This window comes from Lepisma saccharinum, chromosome 2 (assembly GCF_977018435.1).
Source record: "Lepisma saccharinum chromosome 2, izLepSacc3.1, whole genome shotgun sequence".
In the NCBI taxonomy this organism is placed as follows: domain Eukaryota; kingdom Metazoa; phylum Arthropoda; class Insecta; order Zygentoma; family Lepismatidae; genus Lepisma; species Lepisma saccharinum.
In genome coordinates, this window is record NC_139230.1 from 93624084 (window position 1) to 93647936 (window position 23853).

Genomic DNA, 23853 nt, shown 5'->3' on the forward strand with positions numbered 1-23853 from the left:
TTAACAAAACCACCTCTTTGTCCAAGATGAGATTCTGAATATACAATGAGATCATCTCCCATAAATGTTACTCTGAAATTGCCAATTCTATGTATGATGCTACCATCACGCTCTGTGTCAGCATATAAGCCAAAGACCTCATCTTTGTTGTCTTTAGGTGTGCTTAAATATTTTTGAGCAAGAAGACCCAATTCAATAGGATCCTGAGTAGCTTCAATTCTTCGAGGAGCAACAGGACTAGGTGTATGAATACTGGAAAGTGGGGTCATTGGATAATCTAATATGTTCCTTGCAGCTACAGGTACAAGCTCTGTGATCAAATTTTGATTTTGCTCTGTAACAGTTTTGATATTTTTACCTAATTCACTAATAGCATCAATAATAGGCTGTTCTGTTTGTTTGTGTTGTTCATAAATTCCTCGGTTCTGTGATTTCCATCCCTTAAATCTTTTTACAAGATAATCTCTTAATTTAAGATCATCAATGATTGGCCTTTTCATGGTTATTTATATATGTTTCAATGTCTAGAAAATTGTTGATTTTATTTCTGTATTTGCCACTATTGGGTTTTCTTGTCATATCAATTGTGACAAACCCATAACTGTCCTGGTTCCAGCACCTACTGCAAAACTTGGAAAAATCATTGTAGCTCAAGTCCCCACCTACATATTCATCATGTATGTGTTTGAGGTTGGTATGATCTTGATGAAACACACATATAAAATTGCTGTTGTCTCGGATCAGCTGCTTCGGAATTTTAGAAAAAGTCTGTGCCAGGTAGAAACAATCAATGTTTTTGTGTCGGCCCTGTGTAAAGAAATTTCTAACCTTGTTTTGATTATCCAGTATAATGTCATCAAACACAACAACAGAGTTATCAAGACATTCATGGAGTGGCTTAACATCTGGTTCAAAAGTGGCTATATCCAATCCATCATATAGCTTCATCAGCTGCTGATATTTTAATTGTTCCAAGCTCTTAGAGAAGACATACAAGTGCCTGTTTTTCCAGTCTAACCAGTTGGGTGCCAATAAAAAATTATCAATCATTAGTGTAGTTTTACCACAAGCCGATGGCCCAACAATAAGACATCTAATATTTTCAGGCAGCAACTTGCCATTTCTCTTAATCTGCTGTTCAGGTTCTTGTAGCCTTTTTATAACATCCCAGGTGTTCATATTATCACTTTGTCTGCATCGATCCAGCTGTGTTCTGGAAGTCCTAGCCATTTGACAAATAATTTGTTGCCTTTTCTGAGGATGATTTTTTCTATGAGATATGTGTCAGGCTGTTTAGTTTTGCTGAGTTCTTCTTCATAGAATCTGCCTTTGAGAATTTCTCCTCGGTGATCTTTTATTATATATGTGTTAAGGGTCCCAGGTTTAACTTGAACCACTGTAAATAATTCAGTGCTCCAGTTTCTTGTAAAGCCTCTTTTGAATAAGTGCTTATATTTGCTGATTCTTACTTGATCACCCACCCCGTATTTGGCTTTTCTTGTTGTTGGCTGGTATCTAGGATAATAAACAGTCCTGATCAATTTTTGCTCATCAGATGAAGTTACTTCAGAGGGTTTCATGTTGATTGTGGAATGAACCGAGTTGTTATATTTATGTAGAAGTTCTGGAAGAATATTAATCCATTTATAATTACCTTGAAGTGTAAATTGTTTATACATAAGATTTTTTAGGGTTTTGTTGAATCTCTCTACAATTGAGGCCTTGAGATCACTGTAACTCGAATAATGTTGTATTGACTGGGTTTTAATAAATTGTTGGAACACAGAATTATAAAATTCTTTGCCATTATCTGTTTGCAAATAGCGCGGTGATCTTCCACTCTGATTGATGATTGTCCTGAAGGCTTCTATAACACATTTTCCAGTCTTGGATTTGAGTGGCACAGCCCAGGCAAATTTTGAAAATGTGTCTATTACAGTGAGTAGATACTTGTAGCCCTTGTTGATTTTGTCTAAGTTTTTCAGCTGTCCACTTGCCATCTCAATCAAGTCCCCTTGCCATAAATCATCTATGCTTTTTGTGACTACTGGCAGTCTCTTATAATTATGTCTGGCTTGTATGTGTAATTCATCAACAATAATTTGTCTAGACATAATATGAAAACAAGAATATTGCAACTATGGGGTGTTCAGCAGCTGATACTACAGGATTTTCTAAATATAATTTGTCTCCTATTTGTATATGAAATTCCAGAGAGCCATCATCTTCAGCATAAGCTGTTTCTAATGTATTGGGATCTGTAAAATCCTCTAACTCTACACTGGTGATTTTTGGTTTGTTGTCAGCATTTGATATTGATAAGGTGGGGTAGTGGTGTGCCTGTGGTTGAAGCCAATATTTGATCTTGATTGGTCTCAGTGTGCCCCCAACAAAAAACTGGTAATAAAATTGTGCAGGGGACAGCATATATATTATGCCACCTGGTGTAAATGGTGAATCATATTCTTTGTTGGGGATGCTGTACAATTCAAGAATTACTGTATGTTTTGGATTCTCGATTATGCCTGTTATTTCTTTTTCTGCTGTAAGCAATCTGCTTATTACAGATTCAAGGTGCTCATTAATAGTCCTAACAACATCATCATGGCCTGGCTTGATTTTTGTCCACAAAAAGTTTCTTGTATTGTTGCACAATCTCTTGAAGCTGGGTGGCAAAAACAGACAGAGCATTTGCTTGATTGGATTCCATGGTCCCTAGCTGTTGCTTGATATTAGCTACAATTTGTTGCAAATTTTCAATAACTGCCAATTTTGAATTTTGAGCAGTAAGATCATGGACCTGTCTTCTGATATCCTCAAACAGGGCATGCAGTTCATTAATATGTTGATTAGTTGGTAGAGTAGCCACTGTCTGAGTAAGTTGTTTGATCTCTGTCTGGATATTCTTGATATCTTCTGATTTCAATATGCGATTCACTGCTCTTTTAATATTTTTAAGTTCCTGTGATGTAGGCAGATTTGATACAGTATTTTGCAAAGATTCAAGTGCCAATTTCACATTATTTAATTCAGAAGCATCAGCCACATTTTGCATAGCATTTTGGAGCAGGGCTATATCTGCCTGAGTGGGTGTTGATTGTTGTAAAATTTCAAGTTTTGTTTTTATATCATCGATCAAATGATGAAAATGAGATAGCTCAGATTCAGTGTTGAGGTTTTCAAGCTTTGTGATCTGTTGCTGGACACTGGCAAGGGTATCTACAATACCAGGCAGGCGGGATTCTAGAGATTCTTGTACATTTGTCAAATCACTTTGCACTGCTGCTATTGTACCCTCAAGATGGGTTATGGTACTTTGAATTTTTCCAAAATCTTCATATGTTTCAAGTTGCAGCTTAATGTTTGCAACACTCCGAGTTATTGCACTCAAAGCATCAGAAGGTGGCAAGTTGTTCATAAAATTTTCAAGTGTCTCAATTTTTTCTTTAACCTCGGCTATGGCATTGTTCAAGGGGTCCAGATTAGGTATCTGGAGTGATTGAATCTGTTCCTTTAGAGTGGAAATCACTAGATCAAAATCTTCTTGTGATTTTATGCTTTTGACAATTGTTTGGAGCTGTGTCTGGACATTATTTATCTGCTCTTCCAATTGCTGTTTCAATTGCTCAGAGTTGGTGGCCTGGGTCTTAAATTTGGCTTGAAGAGCTGCTACAGCTTCTTCTAAACTTTGAAAATTATCTAATGTGGCCAAGTCAGTATATTTTTGAAGCAGCACTTTGAGTTCTGAGTCAATTTTAAGAAGAGGGTCCATGCATTGTGATTGTAAATTTGTAATTTCTAGTTGAAGACTGGCATTGAGTGTGGTTTGTAAAGCTTGTAAATCACTTCTTAATTTCTTGACTCTGACATCAAGCATCAGAATCTCATCACTGTGATCTTCATGTCTTGTATGGCCAAATATATCATTAGGCATTTTTGTTTTAGTGGTTATTTATTATTGAATATCTGATTCTTAATTCTATAAAAAAAGGTATAAGCTTGTCATATGATCCCGGGACCTCAATATATAAGCAGTCACCAGCAGAAACAGTATATACAGTGCCAGCTTCTTGCTTAATTCTAATTTGAGTGCTTAATTCTATAAATATTTCTCCCTACTGAAATCTTGACATTACCCTCTGGGGTTGTAATAAATTGCAATTGACCACCTACAGGTAATTGGTAATGATTTAAATTATTGCTAAATATGTACAATGTTTTACCTGTTTCATCATCAATATCTGTAAGTATGCTGTTCAAATGAATAATTAACAAAGCACTTAGTTTAGATATCATATCAGAAGAGGGTTGTGGTGTTGGCAGGTCCATAATAGCCTGTTTTTTGAACCCAAATAAGTTCATAGGCATGTTTATTTATTTCAAATCATGCTCTGTAATTGGGCATTGATTACCACTTCTCAAATCACAATGACCCCATTGTAGAGTATGTATGCCACATGACAAAATGCATCTCTTATCATCATGTGGGTCCAGAGCCACTTTTCTTACAATATTTGTAGTCAACAAGTGATCCACACTCTGAATTCTATTTTCTGATGTTCTGATTGTGCTACATGATTTGAGGCAATTTTTATAATCTTCAAATTCAAGCTCTTTGTCTACAGTCACTCTGCAAATGCCCTTGGCCTTTTTTGCAACAGCGCCACTACATGTTTCAAAACTGTACATCTTGGCCCTTAACCCAGCAAATGCCACAATAACATCACCAAGTGTCTCATCTTTTAACTTGCCAGGTAATTTTTTTGTTGTGGGGTTTAATTTTTGAATGTTCAGTGGTATCAAAATATTTAAACAATTCAGGCTGTGCAATATCTTGATAAACATCTTCTGTTTGAATATCAAGAACAGAACTATCTGTGTCCATGTACATCAGTTTTACACGATTCTTATAAAAAGGCTTCAACACATTATAAAACAATTTTAACATGTGTAATTTGGCCAATTCCAATATCACAGCCCCTACATAAATAGGCTTATCAAACTTAATCTTTGTTTTTTCATGTTGAAAAGTGCCATATTTTGATCATAAATTCTTCTGTAATTGAAGTTGGGCTTTGCAATCAATTTTTTGCTCCGGCTGGGGTCAGTAATTATTTTAACATCAATATGTTTTCTGACATTTTCAATTGTTTTGCCATACACTGAATTGACCATCAATTTAAACAAGGTCTTATCAAATTGGCTCATTGCAGATGTTCGAAGCTCTGTGTTTGTATCAATATATGGTTTCAACCATCTTGAGTGCCTGAACCTCAAAACTTTTCCAACTTTGGTCACTTGAACACCATGTTTCATCAGGAACTGGAGGTTTTTGTAATATATGACATAATCCTGTTTCGGCTCTAGAGTCATCATCAATTTCTTCTGTTTAGAGCCAGGTGAACACTTAACCTCGGGAATTGGGGGCAGATCAGAAAATGTGTTGTGTAAATCATCAGGAATTGTCAGATCAACCTCTAAGAATAGACCATAGTGACTGTCATCAAAGTCCTGAAGATCCTCAATGTTGAAATCTTCAACCTACTCAAGCCCTGCATATGGCAGTTTTTTCATCATAGCATAACCATAGAGGCTGTTTGCATCCACATACAGTATATAATTTGATGGCAATGCTGGATCATAATCAGGAATATATTTGTTATTTGCTCTGGCATATCTCTGAGAACATTGCACCATGCCTCCTCTTATACATTGTTCCATAAACAGATACATATCTTGATCCTGGATCAGATCCAATTGCATTTTAGTGTTTAAAAACATTGCAGACCATGCTAGGCCCGGAGCACTGTAAAAATACATTGGATCCAGCTTATAATTTTGCATGGAAGATTTTCTGAATGCCTGCAGTATATCAGCTAAGAGGGTCACATCAAGTTTTAAATAAGCCTTGTGATAATCACCAAATGTCTGGCATTTTAAATTGTTCCACATCAATTGGGCATGGTGATAATCTTCATCAGTGATTCCAGATCCTCTGATTTTGCTGTAAAACTCTTGTTGTGGTGGCAGAGAACACTCATCAAATTTAGAAAAATCTGTAACATAATCATATGGATATACACCCTTCCGCCTAATTAATTTCAGCTCCTGATTTGGAAATAAAGCACATGTGATTTTGAATTGATCATCAGATAATTGAGTGGCCAGTGTAGCCAGGCTAGCCGATAAAATTCTGTATGAATCAAGAAATCTTAAGTGAATAGGAACACCATTAACTTTAATTATTTTGCTAATGGCAATATATTTTTCAATATTTTCAGCTAAAATATTTAAATTCTGCTTGTCAAACCCCTCGTACCTGATCAAATGATGAAAATCATAATTGGATGCACCATGGCAAAATATAGGGACAAATTTTGGTCTCTGGATCTTAATATTACAGCTATTACACAGGGCCATTAAGAATTTACCATCTGTATGGGAATGGTGATGAACCTTGATATTTGCATCTGAAAATTCAGAATCACATACCGGGCATTTTTCCGCATTGTTGAAATCTTCAATCTGTTTCTCTGTTAAAGGCAACATGGGTTTTGATTTTAATAAGATATTAGATGCTATGTTATGGCACTCATTTTCTATTCTATGTGCAAATTCTTTGATGGCATCTGCTCCCATGTATATATCTTCTTTACTAACAACCCCATCCTGTACAACCACATAATAAAAACTAGAAGGTTCATGTAACTGGTATGATGTAATTGAAGGTTCATCAGGATCTGGGCTACAGAATGCAAGAGGTTTGAGATTTGATTCAAAATCACAGACTATATATGCTGGGTGTTCCAACAAGGCTTCAAATTTTTTGAATTTGGCATTTTCACTTGGGTTAGGCATCACCATATGAACAGGTTTATGGTTGCCACAGTATTTCAGATGCTCAATTAACTTGTTTTTAGCAATTTCTGCATTCTCTTCCCGAACCCCATTCACCATTTTTTGACCATCAAATACAGACAAACATCTTCTGCACAACTTGAATATTCTATGAGTTTTGTCTAGTTGTGTTCTGACTAAAGCTTCAAGACTGTGTATCAGAGTGTAATGATATGTGCCATCCCCTTCAATTAAGAGCAGATCAATCGGAACAGCAGAATCATCATCAAATGTACTGATTCTGAGAGGATCTATCAAGCAATTGCCACGGCCAGTAGAACAAGTAAATACATTAATAGATAATTGTTTGCCATTGATATGCCTGGCCTTTTTTTTCAAATTTATCAATATTCTGAACAGGCATTGGATATTCTAAACCCTCCATTGCTTCATTAAAAATATGTTCATGCTGTTTATAATAACTTATTCTCTGAGGATTCCTTGAAACTGGATACAAAACAGCTAAAATACACCACAAAAAGCATTTCTCATCATTATTTTTTATATTAACCACGGCTTGTTTGTTTTTAATATTGTCAGATAATGGCACATAAGTGGAACCTTGTAATGGGCTGAATTCAGAAATATTAATATATAACTTGTGTAGAGATCCGCATAGGCTCCATCCTGACTCTTTTGCTGTAAATTCAGAGTGTTTAATATTCAATTGATCTATCAAACTGCTTTGTCTAAATTTGCATTTGAATATATAGGTACAGTTTCTGTTATGTGGGGCTGTGTAAATTTTGTGCCATTTGGCTTCTTATATTGTGTAAACAATTTGAGGGACAGCTTATAAGAGCCATTTTGTGCATTTAGAATTGCCTGCACATTTGGATTTATTCTGTTCAAAAAATTCTTAATGTCACATCTTGGCTCTGATACAAAACGGTGATCCCTTAATTGGCCGTTAAAACTGCTTTGGATAGGTGGTGCATAGCGTGGCTGCTTTGCTGGTCCAGCATTAACAGGTGTTTCATGCTTCCTTTTCAGACCAGATGTAGATGGTTGTGGGGGCAATGTTGATGACTGTGCAGAACAAGTACCTTTATGTTTATATGTGACATATTCCAGATTATATTTTCTATGGCATTTAGGGCATATTTTTGTGGGAGTCCTGCATTTGTCTGGATTACAATTCCTTTGATGCTTAGCCCAATTGGGGCTGGATATATTCTTTTTGCATTGATTACAATGTTTTTGATTTGGCATTTTTGTTGTTGTTTATTATATAAGATTTCCTGGGGTCCAAATCAAAACTTTATACTTAATAAAAAATATCAGTTGGGTTCAGTAGTGTGATTTGTGTGTGTGTGTGTGTGTGTGTGTGTGTGTGTGTGTGTGTGTGTGAATATTTTTGGCTTTGGTATTTATATAAAATTTGTTGGGGTCCAAATCAAAACTTTATACTTAATAAACCTATGACAGGTTGTTAAAAATTCTATATATTAAATCAAATAGATTTGTAATTCAATTTATACAAATCTGCAATATTTTTGTGTTTAAAAAATATGAGCAGCACTGCAACAACACACCCTCACTCTTCAACAACTCTCACAGTACTGGCTGATATGCAATGCAAAATCTCTTTATATACCCTAAGCACGGACCGCATTGAAAACATCTGAAACAATAAGCCAATCAGAATATAACACATCATCACATTATGTCATTACCAACCAATCAGAAAACAACACATGTCTAATGCATAATATTAAGTAATAATTTGTTGCAAAACATGATGCAATATAAATAAAGCAGAAATAGGCCACAAGTGGACCGGAAGTAAATAAGTGTGGGTGGGTGTGTGTGTGTGTGGGTGTGTATGTGGGTGGGTGTGGGTGTGTATGTGGGTGGGTGTGGGTGGGTGTGGGTGTGTATGTGGGTGGGTGTGGTCAAGGTCAAGGTCAAGGTCATCTCAAGATCAAGGTCAAGGTCAAGGTCAAGGTGAAAATAATCGAAAAAATAATCGAAAAAATAATCGAAAAAATGGTCAAGGTCATCTCAAGGTCAAGGTCAAGGTCAGTGTTGTGTGGGTGTGGGTGGGTGTGTGTGTGTGTGGCGTAGTTTTAGGTGTGGTCAAAAAAATATGAAGAGGGGCATATTTTTGACAGGATTATGGACAACAATCTCACAGAAGTGCCTTTTATAAGTGTAGGCAAATCAATCTGAGGGGGTCATACTTTCTCAGGGAATTCCCGAGGGCATTTTTACAAAAATCTTGGATTAGACGGGGTTCCACACTTGAGCAAAAAGCTCATATGGGCATGTTGAGCTTGTTTTAAGTGTAGGCAAATCTGCCTGAGGGGGGTTCATACTTTCTCGTGCTGGTAGTATCATCAATTACAATACTTCAGGACTATCCTTTTTTAACTTTATCGTTGATTGCTTTTTTTGTTTATTTCCTTATTTGTTTTTATTTGTTTACTGAATCTATTTGTTTTGTGTCTTGTAATATTATTTACTATAGTAACAAAATTATTTTTAAAAATTGATATTGATCAACATACTTGTATATTTCTTGTTCAGTATTTGTCAAAGTTTAATTTATTTTGTCCGCTATCTTTAGCAAGTAACTCTATTTTGAAATTTAATATATAAATTCATGAAAATTTACTGTAATTTTATATCAACTAACATATTTATTTTAACAACAATAACAAAATTGTACAAAAGTTCAAATAGGAGAAGAATTGTACTTTTAAATTATTAACTTTGAAAGAATAACAAAGTAACAAAATTATTTTCCTTCCATCCCACATTTATTATTCTGAGCAACAGAACTTCTCCTTCTTTCCCATATATTTGATTATTTCTGGTGTAAAAGTACAATTTTTTCAAAGTTAATGTTTTAAAAGTACAATCTTTTCAAAGTTAATAATTTAAAAGTACAATTTTTTCAAAGTGAATGTTTTAAAAGTACAATTTTTACAAAGTTAATGTTTTAAAAATACTATTCTTTCAAAGTTAATAATTTAAAAGTACAATTCTTCTCCTATTTGAACTTTTGTACAATTTTGTTATTGTTGTTAAAATAAATATGTTAGTTGATATAAAATTACAGTAAATTTTCATGAATTTATATATTAAATTTCAAAATAGTGTTACTTGCTAAAGATAGCGGACAAAATAAATTAAACTTTGACAAATACGAAACAAGAAATATACAAGTATGTTGATCAATATCAATTTTTAAAAATAATTTTGTTACTATAGTAAATAATATTACAAGACACAAAACAAATAGATTCAGTAAACAAATAAAAACAAATAAGGAAATAAACAAAAAAAGCAATCAACGATAAAGTTAAAAAAGGATAGTCCTGAAGTCAAACAACCTAACTCAGATAACAAGCAGCAACAAGGATAAACAGAAACCAACATGGAATTCAGAAAGGGCCATCAATAGCCACAGCCATAGCAAAAATAATAGATAGTCAAACAAGCTAACTCAGATATGAACCAGCAACATACCTCAGATATCTAGCAGCAACAAGGCATAGAATAGAGTAAAACAGGACATGCTTATGGAGAAACTCAACAACATAGGAATAAAAGGGACAGCCAACACAAATACGCTACATCATACATAGCCCCTGCGAATAGAAAATTAACAACATCAGCAGTAACTACTTATACCTGCTAGAACAACTAAGCGACTATAGTTAATCAGAAAAATACATATTTTCACGAACTAATTTACCTCTACGATAATAATACTGTACTAGCAGAATGCCAAGGCTTCAAAAGATAGTTCCCAGAACAAAGTACAGCGTGAAGTATAGGGCCCCATGCAAATGATTATTCAAAGGAGCTTCGTAGATCAATAAGACAATAGAGATTATTCTAAGTACTGCAACTTGACCGAAAATAGGAAACCTACACGAGAACATCAACACAAGAAGGAAAGATACTTACTACCGTTACAGCAGCCACTCAATATCACAAAAGACCATGCAAAATTTTCTACAACAATCTGCTTCATAACATAAAAAACTGCTAAGTTCCCAAAAAGTATCCAATCAATGAAAGAAAACTGCTTGAAAAGGGAGAACTCTCTACAGTCTCGCAGAATTATAGGAAAATAACAGCAAAACTTGGAAGCATACACACTCAATAATGCTCAATATGCATACACTTCACATGCAATCCCCTGCAAAAGGCACATAGCAGACTCTCATCTGAACTTGGAAACCAAAAACACCACTTTGGGATTACTAATACTCATAAATACTACATTGCCTGCCCTTGTTTGAATAGCGTCGATGCAAACTTCATAGCAAAATATTGAAAAACGTCGGATGTATATTCGTATAAGTGTGTAAATGTGTGAGTGTGTGTGTGAGAGTGTGTGTGTGTATAAAAGAGAATATATGTGTATTTACCAGAGTGTGGTCTTACATAAATTGATAAAAACAGCAATATAGAACCTGATAGAATAGGACATAGTAAAAAATAAGGTTTTAACATGCCAAAGTAATTAGTTTAGTTTGTTAATTATAAGAAACACAAGTTAATTACAAGAAATATAAATGAAATGCGCTAAATAAATACAATTGTTTGGTTTGAAGGTAGTGAATATATCGAATTTGAGCAAAACTTTGCATTATAACCAGTAAATTAAACAACGTTTGCCTTAGAATAGCACAAAATAGCATACTTATTAGATTAATAACAAACTTTCTGATGCAATAAAGTATTGACTAGAGCAGAATGATACAATTACTGTAAAATATTAGTCTGTGATTGAAGTAAATAAAGTGTAAACAATAACTTTTGTTTGTAAAATAGGGTTGTTAATTCCTCTGATAGCAGAAATATCAACTTGTACACAGTAAATTTGAGAGTTTTAGCAATATTTGTCCTGAAATGGATATAAGTGTAACGTGCCAAATACAAAATATTTAAGAAACAGTACAGTATAACCTCAATTTTGAAAGCTAACAGTACTCTAGTGTTTCTACATAGGCTTCTGTAGTGGTAAAATACATCCAGTCGTTAAGATTTTTGGCCATCCATTCATCCTCAGCATCACGATTAGTCCCAAAAGCAAAAAAGCGAAATCTTGTGGTTGTTATAATTTCTACTTTTCATGCAATCACCTACACTATAGTACTAAGTTTAGTGAATTTTGTCGTCTTCCTGATTGGGCTGTTAAAGTTAATAATCAATAAAAATATACTTGCATAGAATTTTTTTTTTCTAGCTTTGGCTAATCGCGATGATGATATAGTTGGATTCTCAAAAGTATGTACAATCAGTGTTCTTGCTACATTTAGCACCTAATAAAGTATAAATTGAAGTCTAGTTAGTATTGGGCTGTAAAATGTTTTGGTACATGTAGTTACTTGAAATAGCAAATATTGGCTGTGTAACTGGTAAAGCACTCAAAAAATCAACTTCGTTTCCTCGTAGTACTCCCTGAAAGTGCTTCTTGCACGCTAATAAGGCTCTGGCGTGTGTTCCTATGCCTCCTACTAGCCTCTGTAAAATTCATATTGACCAGTGCTTAACCATTCAACATGCTGTAGAGCCTAAGCTTTAAGCTTCAGTCAGTGGAATTTAGTTCTCAGGGACATATAGTGAATGTAGAATAAAAAATAGAAGCCTCGAATAATACAGCATAACAGATACAAATAACCCCTGGTATTAATCAAACACTCAAAAAGTCAATAGTACTTGAAACGTACCCGAATAAAAGACTATAAAGGTAAATAGCATGGTAAGAAAAGTTTGGCAGGTGGACTTAAGAGCCACGTAGTCATCTGCTAACATCGACTTGTCCTGTGATTTGTCATTATATTGTTAAAGTGTTATATTTAAGGGATGAAAGAAACAATATTAATAAACATTCAGTTATAGTACTCTTGGTAAAGGGGTTTCAGTGCTTAGAGACATCAATGGCGTACGCAAGGGGGGGGTTACCGGGTTTAAACCCCCCCCCCTTGAGCTTTTGAAATATTATGGAAAATGCTGTAGAAAAAAATTAAAAATGGCTAATTTATCACAGTCAAAGATCTGCGACAGTAATAATAATAATAATAATAATAATAATTTGAATTATTATTCCCATGCAGCATGAAGAAAAACACAACATTCCAAACACAATCTAAGCTGCCGCAAAGTTCAATTTTGCAATTTTTTTTGCAAAAAGTCGCGCAGTGACTCTCGCGAGAATTGTGAAAATACCTTGCTTCGTCCTTATTGCAAACGTTCTTCCCGGTACTGATTTCACATCCCCTTGTGAACTCTCAAGTGATGCTGAGTCTACATCCACATCATTAAATAATGTTGAAGAAGTCCTTTGTGAATCACCTAGAAATGATAAATGTGTTGGAATGTCTATAAACTTATTTTCAACGAAAACATAGACTCAGTGGAATTTAGCAACATGTATTCTCGCGCTTCATCATCATCCTGGGTGAGTTCCATAGGTAAAGGTAATTTAAATTCCCCCGTGCATATAGCACCGTGCCATGAAGGCACACATAGTGGTGTGGTGGGCCCCAAAGATTCTCGATCTCGAACTATTTTGCAGGTGATGTGATCAGCACCATGCTCCGGCAGCCTTCATCCCCCAAGGTTGCTCTCAGGTACCCATTGTTATGAGGCTGGGTGCGGAGACAAGGCTGGATAAATTCCAACCAATTCCGGGAATCGAAACCGGATATCCCACGAAGTTGTCAGACTAGACCAGCGCGGCTCCTTGAATGAGTTTGATATTTCGATTATTTCAATAAATTTAATATATTTGCTTGTTTTTATGGATTTTCTTCACACTTAAAATGTCTCACTTATCATATACAAATAACCGTTGACTGGAGAATTATTTTGAAACAATAGAAATGTAATTTTGTTCTATTTCTTTCATAAATAGCAGATGCATTAGTAGTAATTAAACTAATTAATTAATTATAAGAATTATTAATTAATTTATTATTGTTATTAATTAATTAAAGTATAATAAAACAATGGTAATGTGAATTTGTAGAAAGTTTTCGAAATAACACCCCCCTTGATGAAAGCCTGCGTACGCTACTGAGAGACATAATAATTTTAGTTACAGTAAAAGTTTGGCCTCTTATAAGTGCAAAAAAAGTACAAATATTAAACATTTCATACAGTTTATCTAGTAACCAAAAGCAAAAATACAATAACTGCGCAACATACTTAAAAATTAAGCAAGCCGTGATATTCTAGTGGTCCATAATAAGTCTAAAATATACTCGAAAATACTCTGACATAAGGTTGATGGTTATCTGAGATCGAAATTTTCAAGCTTTCTCTCATGCATAAGGTGGCTCTAGGAATCACTAAGCCTCAATAAAAATGGAAACATGCAGTAAAAGCACTTGGAGAGTTGTTGTGATCACATCATATGAAAAACATGCAAGAACAAGAATATATGGAACCCTACTCATATATTTAAGAAACTTTACCTACCCTAACAGTAAGAAAATACCGAGGAAACTCTAAAATAAACAAACTTTCCTACGAAGCAAACAAAAAATAGCGTAGTGGAAGTCAATAAACCCTAACAACAACAACAAGATTCAACAACTACATCAAAACAAAAACAACAACAACAATAATAATAATACTAATAATAATAGTAATAATAAAGTTTGTGGGTACAGTTTTACTTAAAAGTACTTCTTCCTTAGTGATTAGAGAAATTTTTGAAATAAAGAACAAAACTCAAAGTTAAAAATTAAAAAATATAAGATACAAAAGGCAATAAATAGAAAAATTAATAAAAGAAGTTGAAAAAATTATCTTTGCAAGTCTAAACTGCAATAAACACTCCTGCCAGAATAGATGAAATTGTGATATTAGAGTAAAAAATGGAAATAAACTTTTAAAATAGCAAGTTAAAAGTTGAAAAATGTCTTTGTGAGTACAAAATTTAATAAAAAATGTTGCCTGAATAGAAGAAATTGTGATATTAGAGTAAAAAATGGAAATAAACTTTTAAAATAACAAGTTAAAAGTTGAAAAATGTCTTTGTGAGTCCAAAATATAATAAAAAATGTTGCCTGAATAGAATAAATTGTGATATTAGAGTAAAAAATAAACCTAAACTTCAGCTAAAGTTGAAGAAACACGGTTTGTGTCTAAATCGCCATGCGAACTCTTGCTTGAATCGTTCAAATAGCGTTTTCTGAGTAAAAATACACAAAAAATGAGAAATATTGTCCCTAACAGTAAAAACATCTGGTCAATTTTACGTGAATCCTGATGTTTATAAGGCAATAATCAAATGGTCCGTGGTTCGCAACCCAGAAATAAGAGCAAATAGTGGATCGCATCCACTTTAACCTGTAGATACTGGAACTGAATGTTCCTAGTTCAGCCAAATTCCTTACGGTTTTGGTCAAATAGTCTTTGCAATGTTACGAAAGGCGGGAGAAAACATCGCGTATATTACTTCTGCCAAATAAAATTGGAACCTCAAAGAAAATCAATACCCGCGTGTAAAAAAATTGGCGGGACCAGGCTTCCATTCAACTCCAGAAAAAAACGATGGGGGACGGAACAATGGAGAACCTTTCTTCCCCCTCGTGCATCAATGATCGCTCGCGGAATGGGGTGGCGAAGAATGCAAACTCATAACAGGTTCTTCCGTAACAGGTTAATATTAATAGCATATCTTCTGCCCGCATACTTCGTTTTCATATAGGCTACATCGTTCAATTTCTTCGCCTTTAAAGCGAACATGTGTTATAATATCTTCTACCTCCGATCGAACGCGTCGGCACCGGTTGAATACGGGTAAATCCGGATCCTTAATTATACCAAATATGACTCACCACCGACGCCAAAATGGCCGGACGTGACGCCTTAGAATAGGCCGAAAATGTATTTTGTACATTAATGGAAAAACCATTAATTCCAAGTTCCCACGTCTGTATAAAGCACCCATGACTCATATCCGGCAGAAACGCATTAATAAAATACAACAATAGTGTTAGGTTAGGGTAAAAACGGAATACATAATAGTGTCTTTTGTGCACTAATGGAAAACCATTAATTCCAAACTCACACGTGTGCATGAGTCATCGATGACTCATCTCCTCCTCCACCCACGACACGTGGCGGTTGATTAAATAACAATAGCGTCCCCCTCGAAAATGAATTAAAAAAAATTAATCATAATTAAAAAAGCTTGTAGTGTAGTGTTTAGCGTTCAGGACTGTCAATCTGATGGTCGTAGGTTCAAACCCTTCCGGTGGCAGAAAATTTTCGTACGTTTTAGATCTATCCCATTGTGCTCATTGTCCACGCCGAGTGAAACGGAATGATTCAGTTTGGAATTAACGATGGGGGAGGGGAAATATGAAATTACAAAATCTCCATTTCAACGAACCGAGAAGTGGACAAAAATTGGATAATTCTTATAAATATTCAAATTACATTCATGTTTTTAGTGGTATAATAGCAGGTAAAATCAAAGATCTTACATGGAAGATTTTACCTTGTTCTGAACTAAACTAAAATGCATTTCGAACCGATCTAATACATTCTCCAATACATTTCAAAATGTTATTGAATGTTTCAAGTCGATAATTTGACCAATGCTTCAGTTCTTGACGCTGAGACGATATTTTCTGCAACTACCTCTTCTCTTCAGTCCCTTCTGTTCTTCTCTTCTCCTTCTCCTATCCCCTCCTTCTGTTCGCTCTGCTTTTATCTCATATCGCCTTCCCAACTTTTCTCGCATCTTTCTCGCATCTTTCTCCCACTCATCTCCACTCCTCGTATCTCCTCTCCTGTCTTAGATTTCCGACTCCACTGCACTCTTCTCCTCTTCCTTTCCTTCTTCTCTTTTTCTCTCTTTTACTTTACTCTCCACTCCCCTCTTCTCGTCTCCTCTTCTCTGTTCTTTGCTCCATTTTCCTCATCTCTCTCCTAGAATCTTTTTCCATTCTCCTCACTACATCTCCTCTCCTCGTCTATCCTCTCTTTCCTCTCTACTCTACTTTCCCTCTTCTCCTTTCGCTTTCTCTTTGTCCTCTCCTTTGTTACCTTTCGTTTTCTCTCCCTTCTTTTCTTTTCTGTAGACTCATCAGCGATGAAATACTAGAAAACCTATTTTTTTTTCAGAAAGAATTTTGTCAATTGCGACATAATAGTGATATTTTTAATAATTGTATACAATATTACTTGTTTTTATTCCTTTCGCGTATTTTATAAATGTCTATTGTGCATCTGGCAACCCTGAAATTGAGCCTAACTCTACAAGCAACCCACCAACGCCTTGTGTAAATTGGGTTGCCTAGTTTAAAATGTCGTTGTCCTAAAATTTTTGAGAGACACTGTACAAGGGGCCTGGTGGCATTGTCAATTGGCATGCTATAGATTTAAAATTATGGCACCATATTTAAAAATGTATATACAATATGGCGTTTTTCGTGTCGTGTCGCACAATGTGTCATAAGTAATTACTAAATGACATCATTTACAGAGATAACCCTTATTCTAGCTTCGTAATATACGCCAGTGTACGTAAGCATTTCAGCAAATCTCCTTCCAAGTACATATTCAGAACCCTCCGTATTCGTTGGTCAACCTAACCTAACCTAACCTAATAATAATATTCACGGGCTCAGGTTCAGTCCGGGTTAGCCTCACTGTGCATGAAATGAACTTAAATCACCAAATCCATTAATCAGTCAATAACAATATTGTTTCTATACTATAATTATAATAATAATACTAATATCACTCCTACGACTGACAACTCCTACAACCCTCCACTCTACTATCTTATAGTGCAGGAGGCCTTAGAAAGATCGCTTCGCGGGCTTACAACAGACGACAATATGGGGATGTGTCTGCGAGAACCAATCAGGTCCGCGAATGAGCGAGCCCGGTTGCCACAGCTAGCTCGCTGCACTCTTCTGGAAGGGTGAGTGACCTCTGCCTCTTGCTACCTCGGCCTGTTTGTTCGGCTGAGGAGCAGACGACACGAGAGTATCGGCAATAGTGTGCGAGCGACGTCTGCTGTTAACCCGCGAAACGCTCTTTCTAAGGCCTCCTGCACTATAGTCATACGACCGGTTCCGTGAACCGGAAGTTACTTGCAGTCAAGGCCACGAAGTCAGGTGCTCTTCAACCACTTTGCGCTTCGGCCAAGTGCGCTTCGGCCACTGCACCAAATGAACAACATGCAAAAACTTCCTGCTAAGCTTCTCTGTAGGTTTTATACGGTGTCCCGACAAAACGTACCACTTGGGTTTTCGCGACGAAACGTACCACTCAGATAAACAGCTACCTGTGAAGAATCCACTAATATTAATATATACTTATATAACAAGGGTAATGAGTTGGACCAGTTCGTTATTTCTTAAACTAACTGCTAGAATTGACGGATGGTTATTTTACCTGGTAATGGCGGAGATTAGTGACATGCTATGTTTTTTCCTTTGTGTGTGCGTGTGTGTGTGTGTTCATTGAGCAATTATTTGAACCAAGACACAAATCAGATGGGCCAATGTTTTTTCACTATTTACATGAAATGGTATTACGGACGTGATCTGACAATATTTGTGAACCAGCATCAGGGACGGCGACAAGAGTGGGCATGGGTGGACAGTCGCCCACCCAAAATTTCCTCTGCCCACCCGAACAAATTCAATAAATATTTACGCTCTAGGAAAATGTAAATATTTAAATAAAAAAGTATATTCTGGTCTTCACTCCATGTATATTTTTACTTTTGAATATTATCGATTGTGGAATTGTTCACAAATTAATATCATTAACCAACAAACATTGTTGTGCTTTTCATTCAACTTCCTTAACTCTTTTATTCGAAAGCGAAAAGAAATGGTCAGTGCTCTTAAAACAAAAGTTGTGATCTAATGAACAATTTTGTGATTAGGAGCAAGCAAACACGCTTAGGAAGCTGTAGTCAAGGCGTATGTTTTACAAAAGCCGCAAAATTTTGCGGGTATGAATAGGCCAGGATTTAAGGGGGTGCAGCTCTTGGCATCAATCTGCAAAAGGGCCTCTTGCGCTAGGGCAAAATGCTTTGAAAAGGACCACATAATGAAAGAAATGGGATACTTGGAATGTCGTAAACATATATAAAAAATAGTATAACTAACAATCTGACATAACTTGGCCTATAAGTTATAACAGAAAACGTGTACATAGGGACTCTTACGACATAGGCCTCTAAGCATGGGCGTATTTAAGGGGGAGGGGTTCAACGGGTCCAATCCCACCCCTGCTTTTGGTTCAGTAAAATTGCCAGATTACCTGTTCTATCCGCTATGAACAGAGACTTGTTCATAAAAATTTCTTCAGACTTATTTTGTTCTCCTAAATTACAAGCGCATAGAACGGGATACGGATGGGAAAGATATTAATTTCACACACCAGATGGGATTGCAAAGCAAATGTCTGCAATTTCCTGATAGTTTCGGAATTTCTCTGGAAAATACTCAGAAAACTTCTGACATTTCGCAAATTCTATAATGCTACATGTAATTTCTACCCGAAACTGCTGTTTGTGAACTTATAGTGCGAATATTATTATTTCATTATAAGTTCCCGATATGGTTTGTTACCATTCAAGAATTAAGTATTCCTCAGGTTCTAATTTTTTCATAATTTGAAATCTCTCAACTGTTTGATAATCCCGAAGGGTCGATAAATCATTTCCGAAAGTCTAGATCGGAATGCGAAACTTTATTTCCGATTTGTCCCTATTGGAGATTGTAACTGCATATTTCAGCTATTAGTACTTCTACTCTCTCTGGGTTGGGTGGGTGTGGATTTAGAAAAAAATGGTTGGTGAATGATATGATGGTGCTGATGTAATGAGTGGTAGCATTAAGGGGGTCAGATAAATAATTTAACTGTCTATCTGCAATTCGCTCGCGGTACGTAAGGAAACAAAGTTCACGGAGACGAAACAATAGTCACGCGCGAGTGTAGCGCGGAGATGCTCTCTCTATGAAATCCGGGTCAAAACTGTGTCTGGAATCCTAGTACGCTTGTTCTTATAAGAGATTCAAATTCGTCCGTTGAAAAGCACGCTCAGGTGGCTTGGCTTCGATTTCTGCTCCATTGTCGTGAAACGCGGTCACCAACGCGTCTTCGATCCTTGCAGGCTTGGGCTCCAGCTGATTTTCCTGGTCATCCGTGAAAATGGGTTCCCCCACCTGCTGCAATTTCAAGTCCGGTCTCGACGAAAATAATCTTTCCTTTTCTCCGTGTTGGTGCAAATATGTCATGTTCTAAGCCGAAATGACGGTTCGGCTGTCACTCAAGAAAAATCCGTCTCCCAACTCCCGACGTCTGGCTCGGATACAAGTTTATCCACAAAATAAATCAAACCTCACACTTTTATGTTTGTGCATAAAATGAATTAATAAACAAAAAATATTTTAAATCGAACTGCGTTTCACATGTCACTAGATACCGTGACACTGATGTAATGAGTGGTAGCATTAAGGGGGTCAGATAAATAATTTCAGAGAAGTGTACATTTTTCAGCACATATTTTAACCATGGCTGTTGGACATTTCTGTGGAATTTCTGCGATATCGAGACAGTCAAATCAGTTATAATTTTTCCCCTCGAGTCTTCTCAAAGGAGCCGCCCCCGTGGTGGAGTAGTTAGCACATCAAGCTATGGAGCCCGGGTTCGAAACCCGGCCTGAGCATGAGCGTTTGTGGGTGTCCATTCATCAATTTTATCATATCATCACTCATCCCCATCTTCTCAAATTAGCCAAAAGTGGCACAAAAAGCGAAGTAAAATTAAGGAAATCAATCAATCAATTTTCTCTCTCAAATTAGCCAAAAGTGGCACAAAAAGCGAAGTAAAATTAAGGAAATCAATCAACCAATTTTCTCAAAGGAATTTGGTTTTAAAAAATGCAGTGCAAGATAGCCAGGTAAATACTGTAACGTTCTCAAGTTGTTTGACACAAGATGGACAGAACAGTATGAATACTAAGTAAGGTGACTTGTGAAATTATATACATTAATAGTAGAAACTTAACTGTTGTCCATTTTTGGACCATTTTGTAGTAGAAATGAACCAAAGTTTCTCTGAACACAGTCAACGCATTGAAAATTGCAAGAACTTATTCCAATATGAAATGCCTATTCCTCATTCAATGCAACAGTGTCAAAATGTTGGATGGCCTGGTTGATATTTCTTACATTTTCAAATCTTATTGAAAAATGTGGCAAACAGTAATTAAAAAGACATGTCCAGGGTCTGCATTGTAGGCAGTAGAAAATTGTGACAAGCTCTTGTACTCAAATATGCACAAATTGTTGGTGATCTTGGCAACACTGCCAGTTTCATCTTCAACATCCGATAATGTCCTCGCAATACAACGGGAGATTCTCGACTAATGGACTTTACACTGTTAAGTGTAAATAGCTATATACGAATATTATAATAACGTCGATGATGTTATTTTCAATTTACTAGCAAGGAGGAAAAGTTTCAAGTTTCATTCAATCTAAAGTGCATGAATTTTCAACGTAGCATGTACCAATCAGTCTGTACATACACTGATACGAGCTTCATTGGTAGCAGAAAATGTTACATGGTTGTGTCGGAATACTGTATACCATGGCAATTCCGCATAGTACTGGGTAAATTAAGATTGATGACGATAATTATAGACAAAGTAAACAAGTAAAAAACTTGAATGTGTGACACACGCAATGGCACAATGTAAAGTAAGTATTGTAGTCGGATTCTCATTTGAGCCAGTTAGCCTTTTCTAGTTGTCTGGGGAAGGAAGCGGTATGCGCGTCACATGTTCATTTGGTTCGGATTCCACTTTAAACTGTAGGTCCAGACCCGATTAGTCTTTCTGTTCATAAAGTGGACTTAAAAACTAAATCAAACAAACGTTGTCATTGCAGACGAACGTGAACTTAAAAACTGGGGTCTGGGGCGTTTTACATTCAGATGTGAATGTAGCATCCGTACCCCAAATGGCATGGTCTCCGGCAGAAGTGAAACATTCTACCACTTTTACTTTAATTGATTGATTGATTGGGTTCATTTTACTTCGCATTTCTGCTACTTTTGGCAGATGTGAAGATGAGGAGGAGTGATGGATGATAGGATGAAATTGATGAAAGGACACTCACATGTCCAGGCTGGGATTCGAACGCAGCACCCCCGCCGTCTTAGCGCGCTGTGCTAACTAACCACTCCGCTACGGAAGCCGGCACCACATTTCCTTTCCAAACATACGATACTAATAGTAGTTAGTAGTTACAGGTTAAAAATTTAGAATATATAGTTATAAGAAGTTAAGGAATGAGGATAGGGAAATGTTGTTTCATAATTACTACTGAGGAAGACACTTTACAAAGAATGTGAAGGAAGAGTTTTGAGTTTCTTTGTTTGGCAAATCGGCACTGGACCTACAGTTTACAGTGCTATCAGAGTCACTGTGTGCCTCCGCCGGGTATCGAGCCCGGGACACCTTGATTACAAGGCGACGACGTTAACGCTGCGGAGATAAGAAGAGTTCTGAGAAAGATAATTTTTTTATGATTGCATGACAAGGCAAAGCTCTGTATAAATAAACGAAATGTCAAGCAAACACACTTCAGGTTGCGAAAGATAAGGCCTGGTTGGATTGATTTTATTTTCACGAAGATAAAACAGATTCGATGTCTTTGGTTCTGATAGCAGGATAACTGATTACCAAAAATTTGGTCGTCATTTTTCTATCTCATTGGTTTATTCGCGACGAGATGAATGCAAGGTTGAATGGATGCGCTAAGTATATACGCCTTAGGAACGATTATAACTGAATAGGGGTAGCGTCAAAGCGAGACTTAGCTAAACATAGTCTCGTTTCGTGAATGAGAAAATCTACCTTCTTGGAGGCCTCATCTCAACTTAGATCCACTGCTTCTTTCTCACGTCACCTCGAATTCCCAAACGGTGCATACGAAAATGAAAAATACAACTTTATAAAAATGAAGAAGAAGAAGAAAGAAAGAAACTATACTCTATCCCGGGAATATCTGGAACCAGGCTGAGCATAACGGTAGAGAAGGAGAAAAGCTAGTGGGCGGAGCAAAGCAGTACACGCTGATGTAAAGGCTGGAAACTACAGTTACTTCCCCCTCCAAACATTCCCTTTCTCTCACACGTGTTTATGGTTGTGACCTCTCGAGCCACTACTTGCGCTGAGACTTGATTTCATTCGCTTGCTCCAGAGATTCCCGGAACAGAATATACCTGTAGTCTTTCCCTTCTATCTCTGGAGCAAGGCCGAGCACAGCGGCAGAGAAGGGGGGAAATCGAGCTGGCAGAGCAAAGCAGTACACGCTGCTGCGAAGGCAGACAACGGCAGTCGCTTTCACCCCTTCACGGAATCCCATTCCCTCTCATGTGTTCATTGATGGAGCGTCTCGCGTTACTACTTGCGCAGAGACTTATTTTCGTTCGCTTGCTCCATAGATATCCGAAACAGAGTATAAGCAACACTTTTTCGTATTTGATTATATTCATCCCTTTCACAGACTAATCGTCGAACTTTTCTTCATTCAGTATAAAATACATTGGGCCAAAGAACATGCAAACTATTTAATTATGTTATTTATGTTTTTAAAATCATAATGATAGATGTAACGATCATACTGGAATCATACGGTCATTTTCAGTTAAAAAGTAAACTGATCTAAAAACAACAACAGCCTATCGATTTTCGACCCAGATTTATTATTAAAATATGTAAAACTTATATCCTATCTCTTCTGTAACCAAACATCTTTCACACACACACACACACACACACAAATATACGAGGCGGCGAGCACATTCTGTTAGCATTTGTTCGTTCGTCGATTTCAACATCTGTCGCACGTCTCTTGCGATTATTGATATTTCATGACAGTCGAAACACGATGGACTTTTTAGAATGAACACCCTTGAATTTCAGTCCTCATTTATTTG